Source organism: Macaca fascicularis, chromosome 2 (assembly GCF_037993035.2).
Source record: "Macaca fascicularis isolate 582-1 chromosome 2, T2T-MFA8v1.1".
NCBI lineage: Eukaryota > Metazoa > Chordata > Mammalia > Primates > Cercopithecidae > Macaca > Macaca fascicularis.
In genome coordinates this window covers 61,216,075-61,228,214 of record NC_088376.1, presented here as the reverse complement: position 1 = coordinate 61,228,214, position 12,140 = coordinate 61,216,075, and the positions used below count along the sequence as shown (strand labels likewise).

The 12,140-nt window shown below is 34.2% G+C and overlaps 1 protein-coding gene and 1 pseudogene across 1 annotated transcript in view; one reads left to right on the top strand and one right to left on the bottom strand.

Moving 5' to 3' along the window:
* The window catches only part of RSRC1 (arginine and serine rich coiled-coil 1), a 418,307-nt gene that overhangs the window by 250,434 nt on the left and 155,733 nt on the right, over positions 1 to 12,140 (bottom strand). The window lies entirely within an intron of this gene.
* On the top strand, positions 4,698 to 5,322 carry LOC123571868 (large ribosomal subunit protein eL15-like; annotated as a pseudogene).

Here is a 12,140-nt window from a genome sequence, read left to right as displayed (position 1 = left end):
TTCCCCACTTCCACTGTTGTTTCACTCTCATCCACCTATCCCAAAACAGCCAGTCTAATCTTTTAAAAATGAATCACTTCAGGCCAGGTGCAGGGGCTCACGCCTGTAATCTCAGCACTTTGGGAGGCCAAGGTGGGTGGATTGCCTGAGCTCAGGAGTTCGCGACCAGCCTGGGCAAAAGGGTGAAACCCTGGCTCTACTAAAATACAAAAAATTGGCAGGGCATGGTGGCATGTACCTGTAGCCCCAGCTACTCAGGAGGTTGAGGCAGAATTGCTTGAATCTGGGATGCAGAGGTTGCAGTGAGCCGAGATCATGCCACTGCACTCCAGCCTGGGCAACAGAGCAAGATTCCATCCCCCCACAAAAAAAAGAATCACTTCATTCTCAAGCTCAAAACCCTTCAATTCCTTTTCACCAGAGCTATCATGATTTGCCCCCCACCACACACACACATAAACATTATTTATTCATTCAACAACTATTACTGAGCACTATCTCTGGGCCAGATTCTGTGATAGGTGTTATGGAAACAATTATGAACAACATAGACTAGGTCATGTGGAGCTTAAAGACAGGTATAAAAACCATCACACAAATATATAATTAGTACCTAATCATTAGTTACTAATAGTTTAATTAATTAATAAACATGTGATATGAAAAATATTTCAGAAGTTAATACAGGGACCTATCAGATAGAATGAAAGGAAAATAAGAACTGGTTTAGAAGGTCAAGGAATTATTTCCTCATTTTATTCCACTGTTATGCTCGCTCACTACAGCCTTCTTCTTGGGTGTATTTGTTATGCTTTTTAAGCTACCCAGAATCTGAATACCATTCCTAATTTGGTGAGCTTTGAATCCAAAGTATTCCAAATATAGGATGACATGAATTATACTAGGAAATTTGAATAGTTAATTAAAGACAAGAATAAAAAGATTATTCTAGGTGATAGTAGCAACAGAGCTAAGTCCAGTGGCAGCAATGTCAGAGGCAGTGGTGGTGGCAGTGCCTGCATACTACCTATACTCATACCATGGTATACACAGGCAGCAACACCAGCTGATCAGTCTTCTTTTCCTGTCAATTTTGACAGTCTGGTTTTCCAGAGTTCCCACTGATTACAATAAGCTACAAAATAGTTCCACATAATCTATGTTTATTTATTTACTTGCAATCTTTCCTAATAGAATCTAAGCTCAATAAGCACAACCTACATCTAGGAAGGAGGAAGTGGCATGGGGGAAATCCTAAAGGCTTGAAATACCACTGTATATAAGAAAGACTTTTGTTTTTTTCCAGTTCACATAAAGTGGCAGTACAAATGAAGATTCTTCTAGGAATTACTTCCTCATAATAAATGGTTTTATATCTGCCTGCATAAAATAAAAAACCTATATTCAATTCATGGATAGTTTTCATCAAATTTTTATTAGTAATACTTAAAGGCCAATGGAGAATTTAAAAGTATGCCAGCTTATTTTAAGCTGAAAGTACAAATCAGGGATCAGCAAACTATGGCCTATAGGCCAAATCCAGCCTGTTTCCTGTTTTTGTATAGCACATGAGTTAAAATCGTTTTTACATTCTTAAATGTCTGGGAAAAAAATCAAAATAATAATATTTTGTGACACATGAAAATTACTGAAATTGATATTTTAGTGTCAATATATAAAGTTTTGTTGGGACACAGCCACACTCATTCTTTTATGTATTTCTATGGATGCTTTAATGCTATTAACAATAGCTAAGGAGTTGCAACAGAAATCATGCATGGCACTCTCATTAGTTTGCACTGCTGCTCAGGGCACAAAAAAATCACAGTAACAGCATAACTAAACGGAGTTTCAAGGGCCTTACAAATTGCTGTGATGTGACATTTAATTTTTAATACCAGTGTATAACAATCATATCAAAATCAGAAAAGAATAGAAAAGGAGCCTTCAAATGTCCTTTTTAAGGCACAGTGAAGTGTGGACTATTTTATCAAATTAAATGGCAATTCATTGTGCTTATTATACAATGGCACTAGAGTTGTGCTGGAAAAATAGCATATATGTTGATTTTTAAAAATAGTATATACTTGACATGACACTCTTTACAGTATTTCCAACTCACAGGAAAGCAACAGTACAAAAAAATAGAATATTTAAAATGGAATATCTCATCACAGCAGAATTTCTTCACAAAAATAAAAAAATAAAAATGAGTTTCTGAGTGGTGCATTTGTCAACCAATCAATGAAAGCCATTTACCAAAGATGACTTAATTAGTGTTCTACTGCAGTCAAAGAAATGTGTCCAGAGAAAATAAACTTGCTTAAAACTATTAGACTTTCAGCAAGAACAGTTGTTCAAACTGTTGAAGACACAGGGAGTATCATCAATATGTCCAATGAAGAGATAAGGCAAATGAGTTCAAGTGGTTTTGCTTGGCTCTTCATGAGCCAACAGACGTCAGAGATACTGCTCAGTTGTTTATTTGAGGAGTCAATGCTGAATGTGAAATAACTTAAGAATTAGCCTCCATGAAAATTATGAATAGAACATGAGAATATTTTCAACAAAATTGAGAAAACACTCATTCAGTACAACCTGATGTGGAATCTGCTAAGATGTGTTACATATCATGGTAGTTAACAATAGAGAGCCGAAAGAGGCTTAGTTGGACAAATCTACAAAGCTTGTGAAAATGTAAGTCTGTGAAAATTTAAAGCCTACAGTTATTCACTGTATTATTCATCAACAAATACTTTGTAAAAATATCTGAATGCAAAATGTGGTATTCAACCAGAAGTGTCAACAATGAACCTCACTTGCTCTTGTGGACTTGTCCATTGTTGGTTGTATGATTTTTTTTGACAGATACAGACGCTGAATATCCTGATTACTCCAACATATGGCAGCAGTTTGATGTCTTAACAGTGGTAGAGTCTAATTGTGATGTTTCACATAAGGGATCAATACTGAAATTTTCTGACTGAGAAGAACCCCCTCAACCACTTTTATCCTAAACCACTTTTAGCTTCAGCAGCAGACATAAAAAAATGCATGTTGTACACATGTACCCTAGAACATAAAGTATAATAAAATAAAATAAAATAAAATAAAAATGTTCCTTAGCTGGGCACAGGGGCTCATGCCTATAATCCCAACTACTAGGTGGAAGCTGAGTGAGAGGATTGCTTCAGTCCAAGATTTCCAAAGGCTGCAGTGAGCCATGACCCTGCCACAGCACATAAGCCTGGCCACAGAGTGAGACCCTGTCTCTAAAACAAAAATAAATAAATAAATAAAAATAAATTTTAATGAGCTCAACCTAAAATTACAAGGCAAAATGGTGCCTATATGCAAAATTCATACCACAGTAAAGCCATTTCAGTAATAACTGATTTTGCTTGAATCACAAAGTAATGTCAAACTGCTTTATATACTTCCCATGCTGTCAAAATTAAAAGAAGATATTCATTCCGACACACATTTCAAGGAGTGTTTTTTGACCTCACATTACAGTTCCAGCAGTATTCTTCTGCCCTTAATGCAAGTGCAAAGAAAATTTCCATATTCACAAATCCACTTAACTGCACAACTGAGGAGCTTCTACTTCAATTGGAAGTGATTAATCTGCAATATAATAACTAAAAGACAAAAATCAAGAAAATAATCTAACGGAATTTTATAAATGCCTTTCAAGCAATGAACATGATCACAGATTGCAACCAAATTTGGCAATACCTATCTGTGTGAAGACATTTTCAAAGATGAAATGTTTAAAATCTCATTACAGATTAGCATTAAAAGATAAATGTTTGTAATCAATTCTGATAACAAGGAACATTAATTTAGAACCCTAATCAAGTAAAGTGCTAAGTCCCCAAAAGGAATTCCATTTTAAAATTTATGCATTTTAATTACAAAAAATTTTGCTAAATAATTATTATTACACTTTGAATTTTGTCCAAAAACTGTGGACATTTATTTTTTCTCATTATAGATTTATGTTTACAGGATACCTTCAATTTTGCCTCTTAGCCCACAAAGCCTAAATATATATATACTGTTTAGCCCTTTGCTGAAAAAGTTTGCTGATATCTGGTCTGAATCATTTGAATTCTAATTGTGTTCAATTTATATATCCACATGAGTCAAATATATGAGTCAAAATATATGAGTCAAAATATATCCATTTTTGACTTTAGGAAATGGGGGGATAGGAAGCCAGAGGCAAAAAGAGATGAGTTGTTTTCTTCTCATTTTGATATCTGCATGACAATCACTAAGATAAATATTGATAGCATTTCAAAATCTAAATGACAGATATAAGTTAATAAATAACATGCAACAAAATACAAAGGAGAGCTAAATCTAAAAGTTGAGAATATCATCAACTTCTTCCATCTGCTTTTAGTCTGCTATCAAAAAAGGTAATATTGTATTAATTTTAGGTAATAAAAATACTGGTCAAAAAACTAAGGAAAATGATTATTTAAAAAAATAAATAAACTAAAGTATAGGACCAATAAGAAAAATACTAAAAGAGACAAATTTTGTCTTCCACAGCATCAATTCAACTCTTTACAAACTGAGAGTTTGAGAAAAATGGGGTAACATGAAAAAAGATAAATGTTAATTATTCTATCTAAAGGCTAACGTTGGTGCCTTTCTGTCTGGCGGCAGCCATCAAGCAAGCCAAGATGGGTTCATACAAGTACATCCAGGAGCTATGGAGAAAGCAGTCTGATGTCATCATGTGCTTTCTTCTGAGGATCCACTGCTGGCAGTACCGCCAGTTCTCTGCTCTCCACAGGGGTCCCTGCCCCATCCGGCCTGATAAATTACGCAGACTGGGCTACAAGGCCAAGAAAGGTTACGTTATATATAGGATTCGTATTCGCCGTGGTGGCTGAAAACGCCCAGTTCCTAAGGGTGCAACATATGGCAAGCCTGTCCATCATGGTGTTAACCAGCTAAAGTTTGCTCACAGCTTCAGTATGTTGCTGAAGAGGAGTGAGCTGGACGCCACTATGGGGCTCTTAAGAGTCCTGAATTCTTACTGGGTTGGTGAAGATTCCACATAGAGATTTTTTGAGGTTATCCTCATTGATCCATTCCATAAAACTATCAGAAGAAATCCTGACACCCATGGATCACCGAACCAGTCCACAAGCACAGGGAGATGTGTGGGCTAACATCATCTTCAGGCCAAAAGGGCCGTGGCCTTTGAAAGAGCCATAAGTTCCACCACACAATTGGTGGTTCTCACCAGGCAGCTTGGAGAAGGTGCAATATTCTCCAGCTCCACCGTTACCACTAATATAAGTAAAGTTTGTAAAATTCATACCTAATAAACTATTTAGGGCAGTCATGTCTGCTTACAGGTGTTATTTGTCCATTAAAGCTAGTCTGCAGATTACTTCATGAATGTCAAATTAAGAAAGTTAAAGTGCAATAATGTTTGAAGACAATAAGTGATGTTGTATCTTGTTTCCAGTAAGATAAACATTTTTGTCTTTGCTTTATCTTACTAGGGAGTTATATGTCAGTGTATAAAACATACTGTGTAGTATGATAGGTTTAAAATAAATTCTTTAAAAAAGGAGTACTGAAACTAGCCCTGTAGATTTGTCTGGTGCATGTGATGAAACCTGCAGCTTTATTGGGGTGATGGCAATGTTCTGCTGGTTTACTTTCAAGTGGCTGAGTTTTTCACTTTGGCAGGTACAGACTTTTTAAATTGGGCTTTGCTTTAAAAATTGTAGGGTGGGAGGAGGACATCTTAACTATGTCATGATTATATTTAGAAAATTACGGGGACAAATCGGGGTTAGCCTGAGGAAAACTGCCTCAGTCTCCACAGTACCATTTTAAGTTCACATAAAAGGTGAAAGCTCCTGGTTCGGTGCCATGGCTTCATGGCATTCAATGGTTAGTGGTAATGGTATTAACACTAGTATGTTTTGAAACTGAATGTTAGATAAAATTATCAGTCTTAAGGTTGGTAAGCCAGCAATCAATATGCTAGGGTGGGAAGCTGGTGAGCCAGTGGCCGTTAGATAAATACCTTTAAAGTGTGAGCTTAGAAGTCAACCTTAAAATATGTAACCGTAACACTAATTTGTGATCATTATGAAACCCTTCAGTCACATTCAGGGGAAAGTAGTTGGCTATAAGTACCTCATTCTTATTCAGTCTTAAAAACATCTTGGTTACCCACTGTGTCTACTCCCATAGGCTACAGAAAAAGTCATACAAGTGCATGGTTTCCAACCGTATGTGTTTTCTGCAGTTATTTCTCTTGTTCCTGGCCAAACTACCCTAAAAATCCTTACCATTCCACATAGTTGGGCCAACACTTATGCATCCACTTTCAGTGAAAGTATACCACCACTTCCATCATGTCTTCCAGGAGACTAGGCTACTGCTTTCCAGGGTGAATTTGAGTGTGAAGGAAATGTAGACAAGGAATTGTCCAATTCTAAATTCTGACTTTGCTGACTTAATTTAAATGCTTGCTTCTCTGAACCAATTTTCTCCTATCTTCTCTAGGGGTTTCAAAAGGCTTAGTTAATTGATTTCCAGGAAATACTCACAGCAAGTTCATAAAAGTTCTTGAGACCTAAATTTCTTCTCAAAAAAAGAAAAGATCTTAAGTCATACATTTTGATTGTGTAGAGGTTGTTCAACTAAAGGAATAAATGTCTATTAAACTAAAAAAAAAGAAAAAAAAAGACTAACAGCAAAATCAGAAAGAAACATTCCAGTACAGTGGATAAAAATGACTTTTTCTTCATTAATTAAAGATATTTTAGCATAATGTTGAATAATCAGTTTTACAGGCATCGAATTTTTATAGAACAGGTTATATGAAATCCCAAACATGTTCTCAACACCTCAGCATACCCCTAAAATTCACTGTTCTAAACGTTAAAAACACTGTTTAAATCTCATTCATTAAACGGATACTCTTTATCTATTAAAGAATACGTAAACAGAAGTCTTAAAATACATAAACAATGCCAAATGGCTTCAGTTTGCAAATGGGCAACACTGAGGAAGCCCTCTGAATGTTTCAATTTTAAGTTATTTTATAGGGTCATTACCATGTTTATGATAAAATTTTTAACACTTAAATCTGCATAGTGTTACACTATAAAAACAACAACGATACATTTCACAAAGCTTAATACAGTTAGCAAACATGACTCAAGCAACTACCATGAGAAAGAGAGAGCCTGAGAGAGTGAGAGTAGGAGTGAGAGAAAGACAGAAGGAGAGAGAATGAATGGAATCCAAAGATTGAATATTAAGAAATGTCCCTGCTTGCTTCTCAACTGATTCTACATATTTTCCCTCCGAGATTATTATCATGTTTTAACTCAAAGAAAGTAGACCTAGGGTAATACTTATTTAGTATGGTGATGCTTATCAGACCTTAGAAGCACACTGACATTTTTATAAAGGTTCTCAATATATCATATCAATATAATACATGTTTTGAACGGCTAGACTTCGTATTACAGGAAATAGGCCTCACTGCTAATATTCATACTGAAAAGCCATTGTGGTAGAAGGGGGGATAATTTATCCATGAGTTCCGTATTTTATTAAGATTTACACAACATAAGAAAATATAACTGCTTACAAAGAAAAAAGAAAATTGACGTTCAGAACCTTACATTTTGAATCCATAAATAACAATTAAAAGATATTTAGCTTATCTCCACAAGAAGATGAATCTGTATGTATATATGTATGTGTGAAGACCTTTATGAATGGAAAATGTGTATGATTTAGACTAGGGCTAGGTATGTTTACTACCTTGAACATTTAATACTAAATGGAATCTACAAGTTTTAACTATATTAATCCTCCAATAATAAAAACTATCTGAACTAATAAAACAAAGTTCCAGGTTTATAAGTTATACATTAACAATGCATTGAAATTGCCATACGTCATTGAGATGATTCCTGAATATAAACAGAACCATTAAGACAGAGGAGATTAAAACCTGCATATTAATTTCCACTAATATCAGAAGATAAAAACACAAAAACAGGTTCTTTTTTTTAACCTCTCAAAAGCTAGTACTCATAGTTATATAAGACAATGTCTTTATTCTCATATATACCAGGTTTTAGTAAAGGGGAACAATGTTTCCAATATATTCTCCTTTAGTTCAGAAAAAGCACATTTATAAACAGTTGGAGGAGGAGAAGGAGGAAGGGATAATAAAATAAATGGGTAGAAAATGTAAACAACTGATAAATCTATGTAAAGGGTATATGGGAGTTTCTTGTACTATTCTTCAAACATCTCCAGAGTTTGAATTTACATCAATAGTTATCAAGGGAAATAAAAGTTATTAAATTTAGCCAAAAGTTTCAGTTTTTACTAACTACAATATTCTCTTTGCAACTATTTTCTATTTCTTGAAAGCCCATATAATCTTCCTCTACACCCAATTACTACTGTACTTAAATTAATCAAATTTAATTCTGGAAAAAACAATACTAGTCTTAAAAATTTTTTTGAAAAATGTAAGATTAAAAACTTCTACACAAAGAATAATCTCCAAAAGAAAAGATGCAAATAAAATGACTATAATAATCTTTTGTTTTTTATTTGCAAGTATAAATCGGAAGAAAAACAAAAGCCTGGAACATAGCATCTGTCATATCAGAATATAAAAAGATGATCCTGGCACAAAATGAAAAAGCTCTAATTCATTTGCAAATCAAGCCTGCCGGTTCCATTTCAAGCTGGCGGTAACTGTCAAGAGTTAACAAGATAATCACTTTCAATCCTGCCTTCAATGGTACATTACACTGTTATTCCATTCAATAAGGCCGTTCTTTGGGGCACTAGATGAATGGTTTTCATTTCTAACTCACACAAAAAGTTGTGTGGGGAAAAAATCCACGGGGCTTAAGAAAGAAATCCCTTTATGGGCATTTATCTGCCGGTACTTGCTTTTAGGCAAAATGAGATATTTTGAAACATCAGTGTCCATTCACTTCCTCTATTCCTTTAGGCCCTTAATCCGTTGGAAAAAAAAAATTGGCACATGAGAAAAGTGCAAAAGCAATTTCATTTTTAAAATTATCAATGCACATTAAACAAAAATTATTTAAATGATTCTATGCAAATACAATGCTATTATACTCAAAAGACTAATATTAACCAATCTCCTCCTTATCTCATGGTAACCCATGTAACTTTCTTAGATTACTCACCTATACTCTGGGTGAAATGCAGGTGCTTAAAATTTCATATTTAATTCTTGTTGTGTTCATAATGACTTGTACACCTCAAAAGGTTAAAATACCTTTCCAAATTATTCCTAGTTCAATGAAAATGAATTTTAGATAGATGTTATCTTTATAATGCATTTATCAAAAAGCATTATAAAAGTTTTTACTATTTCATGATGTAATTTAATTTGACAAACAAATGTAGGTAAGATAGCTATATAATTATTTTTGCAAAAATACTGAAACTATATATTAAAATATATATATGTTTGCTTCATACAAAAAAATAGAGTGCAAAGACTTATATGCATCTACCAGTAATAGACAATTAGGCCATCTTTAAACTATAGTCTATGAGAGTAAAAGAATATTAAAATCTCTACTCTGCTCATGCAGGCCTATATCCATCAAATCCATCCGACATCAGTGTAAATTTATAAGAACCATCTGTGTATGGATCACAACTTATTATTCAAGTCTATTTAACAATAGTAACAATTAATCTTTCCCCACCTACTCCCTCAATTCAGGAAATAATATTGCTATATATTGCCTATGTAAATCATAATCTCCAGCCAAGACTTTTAATCCTTTTATAATCCCTTATTAGAGGAAAATGTGGATTTTTAAAACTCATAGTACAAATGTCCTATGAAGGACTTAAAGTCCTTCTAAAAATCTTTACTTTAAAAAAATTAGTGTATTTTGTATCCAAAGGCTTTAAGAAGTTAGAACATTCATGTTTATGACTACAAAGGCTACGCATGTAAATTTTAAAATTCAGATGATTTCATGAATTCAATATGACATGGGGATAATCCTTTTATAAAAGGGAGAAGTCTTTCTGAGGCAGCCTAAGTTCACCCAATTCTTTCAAGTTCCAGTATGACTAATCATTTATCCTCCAAAAGGTAAAAATTATCCCTATTCTTAAAATAAATTGTAAAAAGATGGAGAAAAAAATGTATGGGAAAATAGTTCAGAAAGTTTTACATTATCAGATAGACTTGATCACTAATATTTAAATTTTAGATTAATAATCTAAACTTTGTCATTGTGAATAAATTATAATGAATCTGTATATTTTAAAGTCCTTATAAAATTTAAGCTATAGCAGAAAACCAGGAAACTTAAAACATCAATGCCTATGCTTAAATCTACTGTATTTTTTAAAAAGCTTGCATGATATTATAAAATGACAATAATGTTAAGAAAACCTTACTCTCTTCCAAATTTTAAACCCTTGGTACCAAACATGTTAACACACCAAGTAAACAGTGAGTATTATGGTATACTCAATAAATTACGATGGAAATACATGACTACAATGTGTAAAACCATTCTGTGACATTACAAATTCCTAAAGAACCCTACAAACACAAAGCTACTGGCAGAGCACAATTCCATTAGAGCTTAGTATTGTGAATCAGTCCCCATACAGGGTGAGGACACTAAAGTCACCCTATCATCAGGGTACCCTATCCTTTTGTTGGGTTCCAAGATCATGGTTTACTCAGGAAGTAGAAATGTTTGATTTTTCAGCTTCAAGCTGCCCTGCTGCAGACTCTTTCCATTATTAGATCCCTGGGGTTAGCTTTAAACAAACACAGCAGCAAAGGCAGCAGGGAGTATGATGGATCTATACATCAACATTGGAACAGCAATGAAGAGTGCTGGAGGAACAGCACAAGCCTTGGACAAAAGCTTTACCGAGAGTCACAAGTGGGTTCCAACAAGCAACCTGGTGTCTTGAATTATGTATGCAGTTGCTCCTATCTGTTACTCACACTGATACCAGGAAACAAAATCTTCTGTCTACAGAAATACAGCTTCTAACTTACAGGGATATCTACTAACATAGTAAATATTTGCTTTCAATTTCTTCAGTTAAAAGAAGTTCTTCATAAATTACATTAGAAGCCAAGAAATGTTTTCTTGTTGTTCTTGTTCTGGTATCTTCAAGATATCAAAAGAAACAAAAAAACGGAATAACTCTTTAAGAAAGGTAAAATAAGAAATCTGTTTTCTGGGCCAAGCACCTATAATCCTAACACTCTGGGAGGCCAAGGCAGGTGGATCATGAGGTCAAGAGATCAAGACCATCCTGGCCAACATGGTGAAACCCCGTCTCTACTAAAAATACAAAAATTAGCTGGGTGTGATAGCACATGCCTGTAGTCCTAGCTACTTGGGAGGCTGAGGCAGGAGAATCGCTTGAACCCGGGAGGCAGAGGTTGCAGCGAGCCGAGATCGCGCCACTGCACTTCAGTCTGGTGACAGAGCGAGACTCTGACTCAAGAAAAAAAGAAAAAGAAATCTGTTTTCTGAAAATACTAAAAGCATGGTAGTGGGGAAAATAAACTTCATTATCAAATGAGTAAGGCAGAAGGGAGATAAACTTATTAGCATGTAGGAATGAAATATTTAAAAGGCTTTCAAAATTTGAGAATATGATAAAACTTCATGAAGATTCTCATATATCATACACCATAAACTAACATTAGTTATATTAACTTACCACAAAAATTTAAATGAAGCAAACGAATGAAAGAATTTTGTAAATATCATTTAGACACCTACTTGGATATTTTAAACATATCTGAAATGAATGCCCATATTCATAAAGAGGTCCTAAAAACCAAAGTAGTATTTTAAAAGGTGAACAACATAACAATTAAAACTGGAAATTAACTGTCAATTCAGCGAGAAAAAAATCAAATGATCTATTACTCTATAAAAAGTTTCTCAACCTTAATGATAACATTTGAGAAATAAAAATCAAAATAATATCCTTTATTTGCTGCCTACTCAAGCAGCAGAACTTTAAGGTTATAATCTTTTTCAAATTGGTTGTGGGGAGATGACAGTCTCATATAATTGTGT